The following is a 9,366-nucleotide window of genomic DNA, read 5'->3' as shown; positions in this document are numbered from 1 at the left end:
ATGTATGTACACAGTGACTGCACCAGCAGAATAGTGAGTGCAGCTCTGGAGTATAATACAGGATAAGTAATGTATGTACACAGTGACTGCACCAGCAGAATAGTGAGTGCAGCTCTGGAGTATAATACAGGATAAGTAATGTATGTACACAGTGACTGCACCAGCAGAATAGTGAGTGCAGCTCTGGAGTATAATACAGGATGTAACTCGGGATCAGTACAGGATAAGTAATGTAATGTACACAGTGACTGCACCAGCAGAATAGTGAGTGCAGCTCTGGAGTATAATACAGGATGTAACTCAGGATCCGTGCAGGATAAATAATGTAATGTATGTACACAGTAACTGCACCAGCAGAATAGTGAGTGCAGCTCTGGAGTATAATACAGGATAAGTAATGTATGTACACAGTGACTGCACCAGCAGAATAGTGAGTGCAGCTCTGGAGTATAATACAGGATAAGTAATGTATGTACACAGTGACTGCACCAGCAGAATAGTGAGTGCAGCTCTGGAGTATAATACAGGATGTAACTCAGGATCAGTACAGGATAAGTAATGTATGTACACAGTGACTGCACCAGCAGAATAGTGAGTGCAGCTCTGGAGTATAATACAGGATGTAACTCAGGATCAGTACAGGATAAGTAATGTAATGTATGTACACAGTGACTGCACCAGCAGAATAGTGAGTGCAGCTCTGGAGTATAATACAGGATGTAACTGAGGATCAGTACAGGATAAGTAATGTATGTACACAGTGACTGCACCAGCAGAATAGTGAGTGCAGCTCTGGAGTATAAAAAGGATGTAACTCAGGAACAGTACAGGATAAGTAATGTAATGTATGTATACAGTGACTGCACCAGCAGAATAGTGAGTGCAGCTCTGGAGTATAATACAGGATATAACTGAGGATCAGCACAGGATAAGTAATGTAATGTATGTACACAGTGACTGCACCAGCAGAATAGTGAGTGCAGCTCTGGAGTATAATACAGAATATAACTCAGGATCCGTGCAGGATAAATAATGTAATGTATGTACACAGTGACTGCACCAGCAGAATAGAGTATCAGAGCTGCACTCACTATTCTGCTGGTGCAGTCACTGTGTACATACATTACTTATCCTGTACTGATCCTCAGTTACATCCTGTATTATACTCCAGAGATGCACTCACTATTCTGCTGGTGCAGTCACTGTGTACATACATTATATTACTTATCCTGTACTGATACTCAGTTATATCCTGTATTATACTCCAGAGCTGCACTCACTATTGTGCTGGTGCAGTCACTGTATACATACATTACATTACTTATCCTGTACTGTTCCTGAGTTACATCCTTTTTATACTCCAGAGCTGCACTCACTATTCTGCTGGTGCAGTCACTGTGTACATACATTACTTATCCTGTACTGATCCTGAGTTACATCCTGTATTATACTCCAGAGCTGCACTCACTATTCTGCTGGTGCAGTCACTGTGTACATACATTACTTATCCTGTATTATACTCCAGAGCTGCACTCACTATTCTGCTGGTGCAGTCACTGTGTACATACATTACTTATCCTGTACTGATCCTCAGTTACATGCTGTATTATACTCCAGAGCTGCACTCACTATTCTGCTGGTGCAGTCACTGTGTACATACATTACTTATCCTGTATTATACTCCAGAGCTGCACCCACTATTCTGCTGGTGCAGTCACTGTGTACATACATTACATTATTTATCCTGCACGGATCCTGAGTTATATTCTGTATTATACTCCAGAGCTGCACTCACTATTCTGCTGGTGCAGTCACTGTGTACATACATTATATTACTTATCCTGTACTGATCCTCAGTTATATCCTGTATTATACTCCAGAGCTGCACTCACTATTCTGCTGGTGCAGTCACTGTATAAATACATTACATTACTTATCCTGTACTGTTCCTGAGTTACATCCTTTTTATACTCCAGAGCTGCACTCACTATTCTGCTGGTGCAGTCACTGTGTACATACATTACTTATCCTGTACTGATCCTGAGTTACATCCTGTATTATACTCCAGAGCTGCACTCACTATTCTGCTGGTGCAGTCACTGTGTACATACATTACATTACTTATCCTGTACTGATCCTGAGTTACATCCTGTATTATACTCCAGAGCTGCACTCACTATTCTGCTGGTGCAGTCACTGTGTACATACATTACTTATCCTGTACTGATCCTCAGTTACATGCTGTATTATACTCCAGAGCTGCACTCACTATTCTGCTGGTGCAGTCACTGTGTACATACATTACTTATCCTGTATTATACTCCAGAGCTGCACTCACTATTCTGCTGGTGCAGTCACTGTGTACATACATTACTTATCCTGTACTGATCCTCAGTTACATGCTGTATTATACTCCAGAGCTGCACTCACTATTCTGCTGGTGCAGTCACTGTGTACATACATTACTTATCCTGTATTATACTCCAGAGCTGCACTCACTATTCTGCTGGTGCAGTTACTGTGTACATACATTACATTATTTATCCTGCACGGATCCTGAGTTATATTCTGTATTATACTCCAGAGCTGCACTCACTATTCTGCTGGTGCAGTCACTGTGTACATACATTACATTACTTATCCTGTGCTGATCCTCAGTCACATCCTGTATTATACTCCAGAGCTGCACTCACTATTCTGCTGGTGCAGTCACTGTGTACATACATTATATTACTTATCCTGTACTGATCCTCAGTTATATCCTGTATTATACTCCAGAGCTGCACTCAATATTCTGCTGGTGCAGTCACTGTGTACATACATTACATTACTTATCCTGTACTGTTCCTGAGTTACATCCTTATTATACTCCAGAGCTGCACCCACTATTCTGCTGGTGCAGTCACTGTGTACATACATTACTTATCCTGTACTGATCCTGAGTTACATCCTGTATTATACTCCAGAGCTGCACTCACTATTCTGCTGGTGCAGTCACTGTGTACATACATTACTTATCCTGTACTGATCCTGAGTTACATCCTGTATTATACTCCAGATCTGCACTCACTATTCTGCTGGTGCAGTCACTGTGTACATACATTACATTACGTATCCTGTACTGATCCTGAGTTACATCCTGTATTATACTCCAGAGCTGCACTCACTATTCTGCTGGTGGAGTCACTGTGTACATACATTACTTATCCTGTACTGATCCTGAGTTACATCCTGTATTATACTCCAGAGCTGCACTCACTATTCTGCTGGTGCAGTCACTGTGTACATACATTACTTATCCTGTACTGATCCTCAGTTACATGCTGTATTATACTCCAGAGCTGCACTCACTATTCTGCTGGTGCAGTCACTGTGTACATACATTACTTATCCTGTATTATACTCCAGAGCTGCACTCACTATTCTGCTGGTGCAGTTACTGTGTACATACATTACATTATTTATCCTGCACGGATCCTGAGTTACATCCTGTATTATACTCCAGAGCTGCCCTCGCTATTCTGCTGGTCCAGTCACTGTGTATATACATTACATTTTTTTATCCTGTACTGATCCTGAGTTACATCCTCTATTATATTCCAGAGCTTCACTCACTATTCTGCTCTGTACATACATACATACATACCGTGCTTGCACAATATAGGAAAAAGCGCCAGCCTCTCTGATGGACGGGACTGTGGGAGCGCACATAGGCTGGTGCTTTTTCCTATAGTGTGCAAGCACGACCACCACTGCTGGATTGGATGGTGGTGGTCGTAACCATGGAAACAGGCAGTGTATCATGTGATTGAAATATGAATCCAGCCGGCGATGGAGGTAATATGGACAATCACAAAACATTAGGAAGCGGCTTGTATTTACTTACTCTACATGATAAATGTCACTTGCTAAAGTGAGACGACCCCTTTAAGAGTCTTGTTTGTAATTTGATTCATTCTGCAGAAGTCATCATGGAGGTCTGGGCTGTTTGGAGAAGAAAATGAAAGTTAACAGCTGCTGTGATTTACTAAGATATAATGGTTATGTATTTCCCTGCCGATGATCAGTGCTATTATCTGTTGTCTATATGGCCACTGTATGGCGGTGTTATTGGGTATAATGGTGTTTGTCCCTGATTTGATTTGCTTCCAGAGGGGAGGGGTTGCAACTTTTTACTAATCTGCCAACGGGGCCCAATACCTTCACCTGAACTCTGCCAGCAGTGTTGCAATTAAAGGGGGGCCCTTGGAGTCATTACCTCTGGTGGCCCCATGCCAGTCCACTCTGCACCAGTAATAGCAGCACAAATCTTCTGCATCTGCTGAGATTTTGCTTTCTTGCTCTTGATATAAAGGAATATTTCACGTTTGGTCGCTCTCTTGTGATCTATGAAGCCATCTATTATCCCTAACGTTACCGCTCTCTGCTCTCGTCTGATACGACCAACTAGCATCGGGGGCGATATATAACATGCTTCTAATATGCAGTAAACAAGGTCACTGACAAGATGATAAAACGGCTGTTTTTGTGTCCTTAATCCCCACGTGGTGTGTTCCCGCTATGCTATAGACTTCTTATTTTCTGCTCTACTAACGGCACGCACAAGGTTTTCACAAAGGTTTCTGTGGGTGGAGGGTACATTTAAAGGGACTGTACAGGATTAGAGAATTTTTAATACAGAAACAGCGCCACTCTTGTGTTTGGGTTGTGTCTGGTATTACAGTTTTCAAGGGAATAAGGCTGTGCTGCAATTTCAGGCACAACCTGTAGACAAGTGTGGCGCTGTTTATAGGGGAAAAAAAACGCATTGCTTTATTTTTAATACCGCATATTCCCTATAATCCCTGTGCCATAAAAGTATGGTACTGGAGTGCTACACGTTTATGGCACTGTGATTACCCAGAGACAGGGCACTGGGGGCAAAAGCTAAAGCTTTGTAATCCCTGTGATAATTGACTGAAAAATGATACCAAAATGAGTGCATCCTCTGAAGGGTGGATTACAAAAACATAAATGACTGACTCCTTCCAAAAACAGTGCCACCCCCTTCCATAGGTTGTGTGTGGTATTGCAGCTCAGCCTCATTTGCTTCTATGGAATTAAGTTGCAATACCAGTTGCAGCCTGTGGACAGGCGTGGCGCTTGTCATAAATTAGGCACATCCTTCAGCAGTCCGTGCACCTAGATTGAATCCTACTCCAGTCCCTCACCAGAGTAGATTTCAATGGTCATTTACACCTGGAAACAGACGTAAAGGTTAGTGAATTCGCCTCGGCTGATGGCCCAGCCCCGTCACTCCTCAGTGTTGAGTGTGGCTTAAAAAGGCAATGGGCAGGAGCAAAGTGGGAAGTCAAAGTGGCCCTGGAAAAATACTAAAACTGGCTTCATGGTGTAGGCAGGTCCAAATTGAAAGAAGGCAGAGCCAACAAAAGCAGGTGGGGCCAACACAAGTAGGCGGGGCCAGCAATACCATTTTGCAGCACAAAATACCACCCCTGCAGAGCCAAATACCACAGTGCAGCACAAGATACCACCCCTGCAGAGCCAAATATCACAGTGCAGCACAACATACCGCCCCAGCAGTGCCAAATACCACAGTGCAGCACAAGATACCACCCCTGCAGAGCCAAATACCACAGTGCAGCACAAGATACCACCCCTGCAGAGCCAAATATCACAGTGCAGCACAACATACCGCCCCAGCAGTGCCAAATACCACAGTGCAGCACAAGATACCACCCCTGCAGAGCCAAATACCACAGTGCAGCACAAGATACCACCCCTGCAGAGCCAAATATCACAGTGCAGCACAACATACCGCCCCAGCAGTGCCAAATACCACAGTGCAGCACAAGATACCACCCCAGCAGATCCAAATACCACAGTGCAGCACAAAATACCACCCCAGAAGAGCCAAATACCACAGTGCAGCACAAAATACCAACCCAGAAGAGCCAAATACCACAGTGCAGCACAAAATACCAACCCAGAAGAGCCAAATACCACAGTGCAGCACAAAATACCAACCCAGAAGAGCCAAATACCACAGTGCAGCACAAAATACCATCCCAGAAGAGCCAAATACCACAGTGCAGCACAAAATACCAACCCAGAAGAGCCAAATACCACAGTGCAGCACAAAATACCACCCCAGAAGAGCCAAATACCACAGAGCAGCACAAGATACTGCCCCAGCAGAGCCAAATGCCACAGTACAGCGCAAGATACCACCTCACCTATATGGTATATCAGTAACAGTAAGTCAGAGAAACTGAACCTGTTGTATTTTCACTTGAAGATGGTTGTCATCCAACTGGCTTTCTCAATCAGGATGGCTTGTACAAGAAATCTCCGGCATTAAATAGTGGTGACTCATTCTTCAGTCAGCAAAATCAGTTTATCATAATCATCACAAGGTCACGGACCACATGGAGGTAAGATGTTAATTGCAATTTGCATGAGTGAAACTATTAGGTGTGATTAAACTGCCATGGTAGAGGTGATAGAACAGCATTGTAAGTGGCAGACAGGTTGCACCCCTTCACCTTTACTCCAGCTCGGTTTATCCAATTTGACATAGTTCCTCTTTTGAACCAGTGTCTAAAGCTGTCCGTACACATTCAATAGCTGTCAGTTATCCTTCGTCCGATAGCTATCTCTCCCAAGTTCCTTCTGGCTTCCTTATACAAATATCTGTTCATCATGTGTATTCCATGGGAGCGTGAAGAAAGTCACTGCCAGACACTTCTGGAGGAGGATCATCTCACGGGAGAACAAAAGTATTGGTCGTAAACATTTTGCCCAATCCTTGTCTCCTCCGACATCACCTGTTGGGAAAGAGTCGAGAGATCCCCACTCACATTACTGTGTCACCCGCACCCACCGATTTGGCTGACAATAGACTTATGTGTATGGGCAACTTAAGATGAGAACCTCGCTGTCATCAAATGAGTGTCCTTTGTCCATGTTTCATTCGGGAAGTAGTCTGTAAAGGATCTGTGTGTCCATTTTTTGCCCTCCGATTGTTAACTGTATTCTACAGACACGGCTCAGCTGCAAATTACTTTCCAGAGCAACTTCTACCAATGGTTTGTTACAAACGGACCAGACACGGATGTGACCCATAGATTTCAACCTCCATGTTTGGTCCACCAAAGCAGTGTGTATCTCCCTGATTTTTTGTCTGACCCATGGTCCGTAAAAAAATACTGATGTGTGAACAAACACATTAAAATCAATGGGTACCTGGAAAATGTGGATAAGCACACGTCAGTAAAAAAAAGGAAATGTGAATGAGGCCTAAGATGTAGGTCCACAGGTGTTGGCACTTCCAAGCTGGCCAGAAAACCACAGCATATACTCCCACAACTGGTTCCCAGGGGAGGATGCCAAACAAAAAAAACCAATCTAAATCATGACACAAAAATACAGAGGTTCCTCATGTCCCGACACTTTTCCCCAATGTCAATGGGTCATCGGGAGAGAATTTGCAACTATGTAAGGACAAAAAGACAGCGAAATCATCAGCAGGAGGATGACCACGTGTCACATCCGACATGATCCTATCAAAGGTGCGGCTGCTGGCGCCACAGGGACACTAATTACAGGATAAATCACTAACCGGCCGTGCACAGAGGAAGAAAACATAACACGGTGAATCCTATCAGAACTGTATCTGCAGAAGATAAATGACTTCGCTTCAGACGTTAACCCTTTGTAGTGAGGTCCAGCACTCCAGCTGCTGCGAAACTACAACTCCCAGTATGTACACTTGCCCAGCTGTTCTTTTATCTCCCATAGAAGTGAATGAAGCATTCTGGGAGTTGTAGTTTTGGAACAGCTGGAGTGTTGGAGGTGGCGACTGGAGAGCTGATTGCATTTACTGCAGTACCTCTGTGTATATCTGCGGCACTATTTAGAGGATTCTGACCCCTAGTGGAGGAGTTGTGACTGTGGTGTGAAGTCTATTATAGACGCCCCATGGATATATTCTATCCTATAATCCTGGATTAGGGTACTGGCATTCACATCATTTGCACCCACCTCTTTCCTATCCCTTGCACCCATTGCCTTCCTACCCTTGCACCAACCACCTTCCCACCCTTGTACATACCACTTTTCCATCCCTTGAACAAACTACCTTCCCGTCCCTTGCAACTACCGCCATTCACATCATTTGCACCCACCACCTTCCCATTTCTTACACCCACCACCTTCCCATCCATTGCACCCACGACCTTCCAATCCATTGCACCCACGACCTTCCCATCCCTTGCACCCACGACCTTCCCATCCCTAGCACCCATGACCTTCCCATCCCTTGAACCCACCACCTTCCCTTCCCTAGCACCCACCACCTTCCCATCCCTAGCACCCGCCACTGTCCCATCCCTGGCACCCGCCACATTCCCATCCCTTGCACCCACGACTTTTCCATCCATTGCACCCACCACCTTCCCATCCCTAGCACCCGCCACTGTCCCATCCCTGGCACCCACAACATTCCCATCCCTTGCACCAACGACCTTCCCATCCCTAGCACCCACTACTTTCCCATCCCTAGCACCCACTACTTTCCCATCCATTGCACCCACCACCTTCCCATCCCTAGCCCCCACTACATTCCCATCCCTAGCACCCACTACATTCCCATCCCTAGCACCCACCACATTCCCATCCCTAGCACCCACCACTTACCCATCCCTAGCACCCACCACATTCCCATCCGTTGCACCAATGACCTTCCCATCCTTTGCATGAATCACCTCCTTTTCATCCTTTGCACACCTTGTAAGCTGCTGTACTGACTTTTTACAACCTCTCCCTGGACTACAATTCTGTTATCACTTATTTTGCAATGTGGGTTCACACAGCCCAGAGGAAAGGGGGATAGGGCTAGCCTCAGCTAGGACCCCAATTCTTTCAGTGCCTCATACAGCTGAAATGTAACCATTTTATTATATATCGTGCTTTGACTAAATAGTGATGAGCAGCAAAGGCGATCTTCATTTTCGCGAACCTTTGGCCTAATATTTGCAATAAATTTGCAAATTCTAGAATTCGTGATCCCCAGTCATTATTTTCTTGATTTCGAAAATCGGCAATGTAATATGCGCGTATTGCGCGTGCAAAACAGGCGTGGCTCACTTTTGCTACATTTTTCAAGCTGCTAGAAGTTTCCTGAGACTGGAGGAATCTAATCCCTATCACAGCACAGTAATCCCTATCACACTACCTAACACCCTGCACTGGAACCTATCAGCTACACTATATCAGGATCTAACCTCCACGGACTATCTCCCACTATCTGTATTATATATATATAATATATGAACTAACTAACGAATGTAATTGGATAAGGAATAG

The sequence above is a fragment of the Bufo bufo genome, chromosome 5, assembly GCF_905171765.1.
Source record: "Bufo bufo chromosome 5, aBufBuf1.1, whole genome shotgun sequence".
NCBI classification, from domain to species: Eukaryota; Metazoa; Chordata; class Amphibia; order Anura; family Bufonidae; genus Bufo; species Bufo bufo.
This window is presented reverse-complemented; position numbering follows the sequence as displayed.